Raw genomic sequence first — 13,142 nt, forward strand, 5'->3', positions numbered from 1 at the left:
ATGTTTAATATCATTATATATAATGGTTAATATTATATGTAGAATGTTTAAAATCATTACATTTCCTTTACAATGATGCAGTTGTTAGGATACTTGCATGAAAATCTATGATTAGCTAATTAGGAAACCATTTTAATGCTACTGTTTTGTTTTTTAATGACTAGTAAATATCCAAACAAATCAGAAATTAACAGAGTGGGAAGCTATAGTGTCCCCATTATTAAAGTAGGTTTTATTGATAGAGTAACATGATGGGGAGCTAATTTCATATCTTAGTGACCTCTCTCCTCTTTTTTGGCTACTTGAACATGGTATTTCCACATCTGAAAAACTATAACAGAAAGGTCACATCATAATGTTCTTCCTCAATTAAGAAATAACTGAAAAACGTCTTTACAAGCTACAAGATGTCTTTTGAATCATCAATTTCAAGAATTTATCTTAAGGAAACTTTCCTAAGAAAATCAGAACATATATAATTTGAAATTATACTAATAAAGATAACTATGCTATATATGAATTTAAAAATGGATGTCCCACAATATAGGATTGAATGAACAGTAACTTTACAGTCATAAAATGGGATATTACATAGTTTTAAAAACAATTTGAAGTAGATATTGATTAGGAAATAATTGTTTTATTGTTTTTGAGTGAAAATCTACTATATAGCAGTATATATGAACATATTTTACATTAAAAACAAATTAATGTGAGTATATTTGCACATAGAGAAAGGTCTGATTGGGTATAGATTAAAATACCATTCTGTACTGGAGTTTTAATTGGTTTTATTTTTTTATTTTTTGTTGCTTTTCCCAAAATTATTTTTTTCCTTTTTTCCATTCTTTCAACAAATATTTATTAACTCTATCTTGTTGCAAGCTCAAAGAGAAAATTTCATTTCTTTCCTTGAGCAATATATTATTATACTTTCTAGCTGAGTACATATGTCCCATCTCTTCTTATTTATAATTATCCAAAAAGGCACCTGAAAAAACATCCTGGAACACCTCAAGTTATACGCTGAGTGATTTAAGCCTTGGAAAACATTAAAATTAAACTTAGCACAAGGCAAATCTTTTGAATTTGACCTTTAAAAATAAGAAAATCCAATTAATAAGGAGAGAAACTTTATCTCTGAGCACATATGAAAATCCTCTGCCCAAGAAACTGTGAAGTATATTAGCTTGAACTTTAGGTACACAGTAGATGATTTAGAAAATCAGAATCTTTCTTTAGCCTTGCACTATCAAGAAAACCAAGGAAATAATGTCCTGATTCTATATCCTGATTTCTAGCATAAAAATTCTGATTATTAGAAAAATGCTATTCTATCTAGCTAGTTCAGTTTGAAACACAATGAATTGGACTAACTATTTCTAAATTTCTAAATTTACTTTGTGTGATCAAGCAGATTAATTTGAAATACTAATGTAATGATTATTGAATAGGAAGCTGACTATAAATTACAGGAAAATAGTCTTTTATTTTAATGTTGCTTGTACGCAGAGAGAATTTCAAAACAGGACAGTAGCTACTGTCCTATTTAATTTCTATAAATTGGTGTAGGTGTTTGTGTTATAAATGGTAACACATTGTCAAGAGGAATTAAGAATGCTGCAGGAGCTTACAGACCAAGAAGTGTGACTTCATAAGAAGCAACCCTAAGATCTTCGTGTTGATTCAGATTACTAAGCTGCCTAAACAGATGAGGGCAATACTGGTACTGTTTACATTCTTTTTCTGCTCTAAATTTGCAAACCAGTCAATAAACATCAGCTGAGATTTAAAGTCATTTTCCCTAATGTGTACTATATTTCTTTGCATTTTTACTGAAATAAAGATTCTCCTGAATTACTACTTTTCCATATCATGGACTACAATCACAAAATTCTGCTAGGATGCTGTGCACTTCTCTAACACAGAACCAAAAGGTCTACTTGTGAAGTGTTACCCTCATCCTTGCAGTAATGTTAGGATGAGATTGCCCCACTATCTTTGACACTACAATATTTTTGCACCCAGTCTAACCCCAGCTGCAGAGGATTCAAGAGGCTTTTTTAACTTCCCTTCTCTAATACCTACAGCAGTTTGACTTGTGTAGATTAAGACACAAATGGAGGTATTACTGCTTCCGCTACTGATGACGACCAACCTTCCCCTGGTGCAGGACTGTGTATGAAAGTGATGATAACCAAAATAGCCCAATTCCATTATTTCTATGATGTTTAAAAAATAGACACCCTGCATAAAGGTCATTTGCTCTTCAGGTTTGCAAAACATAAAAACACATGTTCTACATTATTAGTTAGAAGATCTTATTATGCCATAGTTGAAAATGTGAACTTGTGTATTTAGCAAAACATGATTGATTCTGTAGAAAAACTAGTAAAACATAACAGTTGTCCACGGTATAATATGAGATCCATTATATGACTTGCTATTTATAGACAAAGATTGATATATTTCAACATAAAATAATGAATTTCATTTCATTCGTGTTCCTGTTATGCTGAAACAAAAATCATAGCAAGAACAGGTTTAGAAAATTTATATCATTAGGTCCAATGCCTGAATATGAGCCCAAAGTCTACTATTACCCATTAGGAGTCAATATTTGGAATGATCCATTAGTAGGTAAAGAACCAACCTGTCAATGCAGGAGACATAAGAGACTCAGGTTCCATCCCTGGGTGAGGAAGATCCCCTGGAGGAGGGCATGGCAACCCACTCCAGTATTCTCGCCTGGAGAATCCCCATGGACAGAGAAGCCTGGTGGGCTATAGTCTATAGGGTTGAAAACAGTTGGATACTACTGAAGAGACAAAGTACCATTAGTAGGCAGAGCTAAGACTCAATAAATAGAAACATCAAAGCACATTATTTATGTAGTCTTTCACTAGAGGTGGATAGTTGTCTACAGAAAACTATGTCTTTCCATTAACTATGCAGAATTATCACTGAATATTTCAGTCCAGTCCTCCTTGCACCTAGAAAGGGCTGTATGATAGTTGGTCCTAATGAAACACGAAAGAATCGATGTGTGCTTATTAAGGGACAAAGCATTTTAAAAGGGCATGTCGGACTTCCCTGGTCATTCAGTGCTTAAGAATCTGCCTGCCAATGCAGGGGACATGGGTTCAATCACTGGTCTTTTAAGATTCCACATGTCTTGGGCCAACTAAGCCCACCATATACCACAATGATTGAGGCCATACTCTAGAGCCCATGCTCTGCAACAAGAAAAGCCACCGAAATGAGAAGACCATGCACTGCAACTAGCGAGGAGGCACTTCTCGCAGAAACTAAAGAAAGCCCATGTGCAGCAACGAGCTCTCAGCACAGCCAGAAGTAAATAAATAAAATTTAAACAAAACAAACAAAATAAACCAAAAAAAGGGCATGCTACCTTCACTTTCCTTTTCTTTTCTACCAGCTGGATGAACAGAACTCCAGGTTTTAGGGGATGAAAGAACCACAAGATAGAAGCAGTTCGATTTCCCTAAATATCCACGTGCTCAGTTGCTCTGTTGTGTCTGACTCTTTTGCGACCGCAAACATTGTAGCCCACCAGGTTCCTCTGTTCATAGAATTTTTCCAGACAAGAATACTGGAGTGGGTTGCCATTTCTTACTCCAGAGGATCTGGACCCAAACTGAAAACAACTGTATCTAGCTGACTAATATATGAACCATAATTAATTGTGTTAGAACACAGAAGTTTGAGGGTTAACTAAGATATCATCATTATGCTAACAAGTACAATTCTCTATAATTCAAACAATACTTTGGGGGAGGGAAGACTACTGGAAGAGAGGAGAAGGGATAAACACAGGTATGATTGAGTTTTTGCTCATGTGTGAACAAAATGATCTACTAAACAATGATATAGCTAATACTCAATTAGATAAAATGTGCATATTCTCCTATATGCATCAGTTTAGGCAAGTTTGCTATTGCATTATGCATACCTTCTGGGCCTCAGTTTTCCTAACCACAAAATAAGAAATTCTGCTAGGTGAACTGTATAATTACTTTCAGCTATAACATTCTCATTTCATATTTCCACTAACACATGAAGCAATGTACTTTAAGTTACAAAGTGACCTTCTCTGAGAAGAAGAATTGTGCTATAGAGTAAAGAACACAGCACCAGTCACCTACCAGGATTCCAGGGTTTCCTCTACATCTAGATGGCTGCAGGTATTCAAACAAGTTATTAATATTTAAATTTCTGGACTTCAGTTCCTTCACCTATAAAGTAAAAATAAAGGTAAAATTATCTCTAAGTTTTAAGTTCTAATATTCAGCAATTTATAAACAGTCCCAGTCTGTGTGATTTTTATGGAAATGAAAAGCCAGGCCATTAGTGTGCTTCTGAAGTAAAGGGCATAGCTTTCCCTCTCAAGTGCTATCAAGAAGTTAGGCCAAAATCTGTCAACCAATAAATAACTTTTAAGAGACAATGACATTTGCACCAGTCCCTTTCTCACTTATCCTTGCAGTATTAGGAAATGTTCCCTGAACAGCATGGCAGAGGCAGCAGAAGTACAAATTTATAGTTAGCTCCCAGCCCCTAAGCTAGGGTCACACTCCTCACTGATGATGTCCTCCCAGTTCAGGAGCTCCTCTGGAGACCAAAGCGTGGGGCAAAGCTTTCCTTTCCGTGAGGCAGAGAGAAGGGCTACTTAGGTCATGAGTAGTCAAGGTGGGGAAGATAAACCCTTGAAAGCATCAGCTAATTCTGCCTCTGTCTTTAAAACAGCTCTGATCCTCCATACACAGAAAAGTAAATCAACTGAATTTATCTTTAAGAAAAAAGTCAGTGGAAAAGGGGGGGAAAAAAAGTGAAATGACAGGTCAATTTAACTTTTAGGCTTTAGTTCGCATGTATGCACTCACGTGTTGTATGTGTGTGTGTGTGTGTGTGTGTGTGTATGAAAAGGGTACTGTTTACTAATAGAGATGTTGCATTGGAATTGTTAATTTCTACCTGTCTCCAAACACCCATCTTAGGTAATTTTTCTCCATTAAAGTAATTTGAAATTTAAATACAAAATTCCAATTTTATCTCTAGCTACTTAGAAAAGAGCTTTGTTTAAAGCAAATGTCAACTCACTGTCAAAAGGATAAACAAAAGAAAATGTTTAGCTTCTTGTGGGTGAAAGTGGTAGCAAAATAAATTTGAGAGATAGAGACTTTCAGATTTTTTTTTTTTTTTTTTTTTAGTTTTAGGGGTGTGTGTTCTATAAATGAGAATACATGTTAGGATAATTGGATTAGTAATGCACACATGTTGAGAATGGACAGCTAAATTTGGTTGGAGATTTCTAAATCTCACCACAACCTTAGCAATTTTATTATCTGCTATGATTATATTTGTTTGCCTCTGTTTCATGCCTTCAGGAAAGCCTTGCTTTATGGCTATTAACCTACATGTGATGAATTTGAGTGGTACTATAAAACATTCGAGTTGAAATCTATAAGTATAGAATGTATTTTTTTGTAAAAAGGGAATTTGACATTTAAGTCAGTGCTATTATTTCTTTATTTTTGGGTGTTATCCATAACATTGATTGATACATTTATTTTAATATAGATTTTCCCTCCTGCTTTTTTCCTAAGATACCTATAATATTATTTGACATTTTACATGAGGTATCTTATTTATCTGTATATTTTGTGTCTAAGTTTCATGTGAGTGATACATGAGGAATTGAGTTGTTACATACTTAGCTATCTGTTTTATACTTATATTTTGAGAACACCAAACATCACAAACTTTCACTGGTGATTACCAAATGAGAACATCTTGTCAACCACCTTGGAGAGTATGATGTAGAATTCAAGAATACAAGTTCTGACACCAGACAGAAGTTTTCAAATCCTGGTCAATATGTGGACTTCAGAATATGATCTATTCTCTCAAGGCTTATTTTTACCAGTTGTAATGTGAAGGTATGTTAAGAGCCTTAACCACTAAATTGATGCAGTTTCTACTTGAAGTAATAGAGTGTCACCTACATTTCTATTTTATCTCCTTTAGCATTTAATTTGCATATTAATCATACTCTTTATTGAATTGCTTTCTACTCATATTTCCTTCTCTTCCTAACATGGGTCTCAGGTTAGTTCAGTTTAGTCGCTCAGTCATGTCTGACTCTTTGCAACCCCATGGATTGCAGCTCAACAGGCCTCCCTGCCCATCACCAACTCCCAGAGTTTCCTCAAACTCATGTCCATTGAATCAGTGATGCCATCCAACCATCTCATCCTCTGTCATCCCCTTCTCCTCCCGCCTTCCCAGCATCAGGGCCTTTCAAATGAGTCAGTTTTTCACATCATGTGGCCAAAGTATCGGAGTTTCAGCTTCAACATCAGTCTTTCCAATGAATTTTCAGGACTGATCTCCTTCAGGATGGACTGGTTGGATCTCCTTGCAGTCCAAGGGACTCTCAAGAGTCTTCTCCAACATCACAGTTCAAAAGCATCAATTCTTCGGTGCTCAGCCTTCCTCATAGTCCAACTCTCACATCCATACATGACTACTGGAAAAACAATAACCTTGACTAGATGGACCTTCGTTGACAAAATAATGTCTCTGCTTTTTAATATGCTGTCTGGGTTGGTCATAACTTTCCTTCCAAGGAGTAAGCATCTTTTAATTTCATGGCTGCAGTCACCATCTGCAGTGATTTTGGAGCCAAAAACATAAAGTCTGTCACTGTTTCCACTGTTTCCCCATCTATTTGTCATGAAGTGATGGGACCAGATGCCATGATCTTAGTTTTCTGAATGTTGAGTTTAAAGCCAATTTTTACGCTCTCCTCTTTCACTTTCATCAAAAGGCTCTTTAGTCCTGCTTCGCTTTCTGCCCTAAGCGTCTAATTCTGGCCAAACATGGTCTACTTCTGGCTAAACATGGGTCTACTTCTGGCCAAAATAAAACTGCCTGGTTAATCAGTGGACAGTTTAGACAAGGACTCATCATTTCTTCTAGATGATGGTTAAATGAGATCCATGCTAGTTTTGACTATTTCTCTGCTGCAGCCTTGATTTTGGAGTGCAGGTCTGCTTGAAAAGATTTGAGGCCAAAGCCCTCTGGACTCTCCCATCACTTTCCTATCTGACCCTGACCCTTATTAAAAAAGAAGTGTAGTTTGCTTCTCTGACTTATTCACTGGTCTGACCCAGTTTTCTGTTGAAATCTTTGTCCTACAGTTTGTGCAACATGATTCTTAAAAATAAGGTCTTGGCCCCCGTGACCTGAACCAACTGATTGCACCATGAGTTTAAGTGATCAGTACTTGGATCAAAGAAGGAGAGAGCTCCTTTCATTCTGTGTCAACATCATCTCAATAGTTGTCTTTCAAACAGCATTGTCTCTTTATCAGGCAAAAGTAAAACATTAATTTTAAATTTGTAGTTTCCTTTAAATGTTACAAAGCCCATATTTACTATCTTTTAAATTCCTTCTAAGAATAAGACAATGTGGATAAGGCAGGTATTATTGTTATCTATATTTTACACACAAGAAAATGAAAATCCAGAAAGGTTAAATGAGTTGTTCAAAGTTACAGAGTAACCAGTGTTCAGAATTGAGATACATTCTTGGGCTTTTTGGATCAGAAGCCATTTTTTTTTCTTCCAATAACTGTATGACTGACTTGAGCCATTCAACAAGCATGAATCAAGACTAACGGCCAATAAACAATTTTTGTTTCTCTTTAGGAGAAGTGTGGCCAGAAATAACATGATAAGTTGAAAGTAAACTTATGAATAGAACTTTGACTGGAGAGAAAAAAACATGACCCCGAATCTGCCACCCACATGTAATTTTTATGGAAAGGTTTCTAGGCTGACTTGTTGATACAGTCAAGAAACCAAAGTACCACTAAAAGGGTGAATTGTTTAAGTACAGGGCCACAACACATGGTGTCCAGATCTGACTCAGAACATCTAGGATGTATTACTAAGTTGTTATTACATTAACAAGAATATAGCACCTGAAAGAAAAAGATGACAAAAAGTAAATAAAAAATAAAAGTACTGCTTTTATTATTAAAATTGGAAGCAAACAAATATATTTGAGGGGGAGGTTATTGATAATTTCCTATTGTCATAGTAGATAATACATCTAAACCTTGATGATTTGAAATTACCTATTGACAAAATTGGGATAATATTGATGAAAAATTTTATGAGCCAGTTGTGGGGGACCTTAAAGTGTGTTCTTTATTTCTGTGTTAATAATTTATAATTCAAAGTATTTTACAAAAATCATTTTTCTTTTACAAATTTCCTTCGAGATGGCTGCTCAATTTAAATATGAAATATTTTGCATGCCTAGTTATGGAATTAAGCAAATCTTCCAGCAGTATTACTATCTCTCCAATGATAAGAATACATTTTGATCCTACTCATATCCTTGAAAGACTTCTATCATCTGGAATAGCTACTCTGTGAGTGTGTACCTATATGTGGATACATGTATTATTATTATGTATCATTCTATCAGAAATCTTATTTTAAAATAGATATTTTAATTTAATTATCTAATTACTTTTACTAGATCTATGAAATAAACTAACTTACATATAATTATTATATAACGAAGAATAACTATAGAAGTGGTAATATATGGCTGAGCAAATAAAACTATCCTTCATCCTGTATTCATGGACCAATGCGTGGTATGGTATGGATAAAGTACTTGAAACACAAACATGAATAAAATAACCAGTGTCCATTCTGAACTCTAATTCATTGATGTCACTGGCCAATAAGCCAATACAACCCATTCTGCTATTCAGTAGTAGAAACTTCTTTGTTCCTCAAAAGGCTCCTTTTCTTTTTCTCTCTGGGCTATAGTAAACAGCTACCTTCTTTTCCTCTGGTAGCTGCCACTACAACCTCTTTTTCCTAGGGTTCTGCACCATGGAAGCCTGGATTTACAGAGGATGTGGTCTTCTAAGTTGTATACATCTTGTTTGCTACCCCTTAAGAAGTGAATGCAGACTTTATTCTACTTACAGTTCTACAATTAATCCTGATTAAGGAGCACAGAGGAGAATTTCCAAAACAAGTGCATTAAAAAACCTAGAATCCATATGTTGTACTTCTCAATTTTAAGTGTATTTCAGAATCACTTTCTCAGAATTTTTAAAATGCATATCATGGGGTGCACCCAGGACCTACTGGATCAAATATATGGTAGTGGGCACATGGGAATTTCCATATTTTAAACAAGTCCCCTGAGGGAAAGAAATCTTTAAAAGTAATAATATAGCCCTTAACTGCAAATGGTAAATAAAATTCTAGGAAACTCATCTTTAAACTCTACCTGCTCATGACAAGAATACAGACTTTCATGTATATCTAAAGTAAACAGACAGTTAAATTGTTTCCCTAAAGCTCATATTGATCATTATTATTAATAAAAACATAAATGAAATACAAAAAATGTAGCAGAGCTGACATATCTTCTCCAAGTGCAACCCCTTTGAACTGTACATCATAAAGTAAAATCAATGATGATCTTATCAGATATGCCAAGGAAACAAGAAACAAGTATCCAAAATTTTCAAGACTATGTAAAATATAAAGTCAAATCAAAGATATTTAATGGTGTACTTCCAATGGAAGAGCACATTAAAATATTTGTATTTAAGAATTATTTTATTCCTAATTCCTATTTTATAAATGCTTCATAATATACATAATATATTAGTACAGTAGTAAATATATATCATTTGTAAATACGTATGTGCTGGGATATTTCAGAGAGTTCTTACTCAGAAGTGTACAGTCACATCTTCAAAAATTCTACAAACAATAAATGCTGGAGAGGATGTGGAGAAAAGGGAGCGTTCCCACACTCAGTGGGGGTGTAAAGTGATCCAACTACTATGGAGAACAGTACAGAGGTTCACCAAAAAACTTAAACTAGAAATACCATATGATCCATCAATTCCACTCCTGGGCATATATCTGAAGAAAACGATAATTCAAAAAGACACATGCACCCAATGTTCATTGCAGCACTGTTTACAACAGCCAAGACATGGAAGCAACCAAAATGTCCATCAATGGATGAATGGATAAAGATGTGGTACAAATATACAAGGGCATATTACTTAGCCTTAAAAAAAAAAGAATGAAATAATTTGCAGCAAGATATATGCATTTATAGAGATTATCATATTAAGTTAATAAAGACAGTAAAGACAAGTATCATATGATATTGCTTATATGTGGAATCTTAAAAAATGGTACAAATGAACTTATTTACAAAATAGAAGTAGAGTCACAGATGTAGACAACAAACTTGGAGTTACTGGGGGGAAAAGGGAAGCATAAATTTGGAGACTGGGATTGACATATACCAATTACTATATATAAAATACAAAACTAATAAAGACCTACTGTATTGCACAGGGAATTAGACTTAATACTCTGAAATTACTTATATGGGGAAAAAACCTAAGAAAGAGTGGATATACATATATGCATAACTGATTCACTTTGCTGTACAGCAGAAACTAACACAACATTTTAAATCAACTATACTTCAGCCTAGTGGAGGTGATGGAATTCCAGTTGAGCTATTTCAAATCCTGAAAGATAATGCTGTGAAAATGCTGCACTCAATATGCCAGCAAATTTGAAAAATGCAGCAGTGGCCACAGGACTGGAAAATGTGTTTTCATTCTAACCCCAAAGAAAGGCAATGACAAATGCTCAAGCTACCACACAAGTGCACTCATCTCACACACTAGCAAAGTAATGCTCAGAATTCTCCAAGCCAGGCTTCAATAATATGTGAACCATGAACTTCTGATGTTCAAGCCGGTTTTAGAAAAGGCAGAAGAACCAGAGATCAAATTGCCAACATCCATTGGATCACTGAAAAAGCAAGAGAGTTCCAGAAAAACATCTATTCCTACTTTATTGACTATGCCAAAGTCTTTGAGTGTGTTGATCACAACAAACTGGAAAATTCTGAAAGAGATGGGAATACCAGACCACCTGACCTGCCTCTTGAGGAATCTGTAAGCAAGTCAGGAAGCAACAGTTAGAACTGGACATGGAACAACAGACTGGTTCCAAATAGGAAAAGGAGTATGTCAAGGCTCTATATTGTCATGCTGCTTATTTAACCTATTTAACCTGTATTCATGTCAAGGAGCAACAGCTAGAACTGGACATGGAACAATGAATTGGTTCCAGATTGGGAAAGGAGTATGTCAAGGCTATATATTGTCACCCTGCTTATTTAATTTATATGCAGAATACATCATGAGAAGCGCTGGGCTGGAGGAAGCACAAGCTGGAATCAATATTGCTGGGAGAAATGTCAATAACCTCAGATATGCAGATGACACCACCTTTATGGCAGAAAACAAAGAAGAACTAAAGAGCCTCTTGATGAGAGTGAAAGAGGAGAGTGAAAAATTTGGCTTAAAGCTCAACATTCAGAAAACTAAGATCATGGCATCCAGTCCCATCACTTCATGGCAAATAGATGGGGAAACAGTGGAAATAGTGGCAGACTTATTTTGGGGGGCTCCAAAATCACTGCAGATGGCGACTGCAGCCATGAAATTAAAAGATGCTTACTCCTTGGTAAAGGAGGAAAGGAAAGTTATGACCAACCTAGACAGCATGTTAAAAAGCAGAGACATTACTTTACCAACAAAGGTCCATCTAGTCAAAGCTATGGTTTTTCCAGTAATCATGTATGGATGTGAGAGTTGGACTATGAGGAAGGCTGAGCACCGAAGAATTGATGCTTTTGAACTGTAGTGTTGGAGAAGACTCTTGAGAGTCCCTTGGACTGCAAGGAGATCCAACCAGTCCATCCTGAAGGAGATCAGTCCTGAATATTCATTGGAAGGACTGATGTTGAAGCTGAAACTCCAATACTTTGGCCACATGATGTGAAGAACTGACTCATTTGAAAGGCCCTGATGCTGAGAAATTTGAAGGCGGGAGGAGAAGGGGATGACAGAGGATGAGATGGTTGGATGGCATCACTGACTCAATGGACATGAGTTTGAGGAAGCTCCAGGAGTTGGTGATGGACAGGGAGGCCTGTTGAGCTGCAGTCCATGGGGTTGCAAAGAGTCAGACACGACTGAGCCACTGAACTGAACTCATACTCCAATCAAAATTAAAAATATATTAATACCTTATATTTGAATTTAAAAAGAAGTGTGCAGTCAGAAAAGTCTAGAGACCAAATCTAGAGACCTCTTTGTTTTATTCAATTAAAGGATTTTTTTTTTCCCCACAGAGTCTCCACTTTTCATGCAGGAAAGTCAATCAAAGAGGAATCATTGAATGCATTTTTATCTTAAGTGAATAATTCGTGTTCCTTTTAGGACTTCTACCCAGATGGCACTTTTTGGGCACTCAGTCATACCCAGGAATCACTTCCTTTTTCATGGACAAATCCTTAAGTGGGAAAATAATTAGCTAACTTATGATTATTATGAAACCATACAATTCCATGAATGCTATTGCTCATTGTTGAAAATGGTTAGACCACAGGTTAGCAATAGAAAATGATAACAATAATAATTTAATGACAACTTTGTGGCAATCATTATGCTAAAAAAGTTCATCAAAGACAGTTATTTCCTTCATGTATAAATAAAGAAAAATCTATACATAGGAAACTAATTGCTGCACAGAGTTATAAAAGACTTAGTAAGAGAGAACATTTTTATTAGTCCTTGACAGATAAATGGGTATTTGCTTAGGCACCTCTTGGCAAAGGACATTTCTGGGCACCACCACAACAAAAGAGTTCTCACACATTGGTTTCTGGGAGTTAGAACACTCTCATTCTAACTGACTACATCCTCTATTTCACTGGCTAAATCTTGCTCTCCTTCATCATGTTGACTTTTCTCCCCTTATCAGTCTTTCTTGTCTATTGAAGTGTCTGTTGAATTCAGTGTCTCAAAACAAGTATCTTCTCATTTGTTTGTCTGTAATCTCCAAATATTATTTCCACTAGGCTATAAGATTTGTAAAAACAAGGACCATAACTCTCTCACTCATTTTTATCTTTCCAGAGTCTAGGAGTATATAAACATATAGTAGGTATGGAATAAATATTTGCTGAATGGATGA

Source organism: Dama dama, chromosome 18 (assembly GCF_033118175.1).
Source record: "Dama dama isolate Ldn47 chromosome 18, ASM3311817v1, whole genome shotgun sequence".
Lineage (NCBI taxonomy): Eukaryota > Metazoa > Chordata > Mammalia > Artiodactyla > Cervidae > Dama > Dama dama.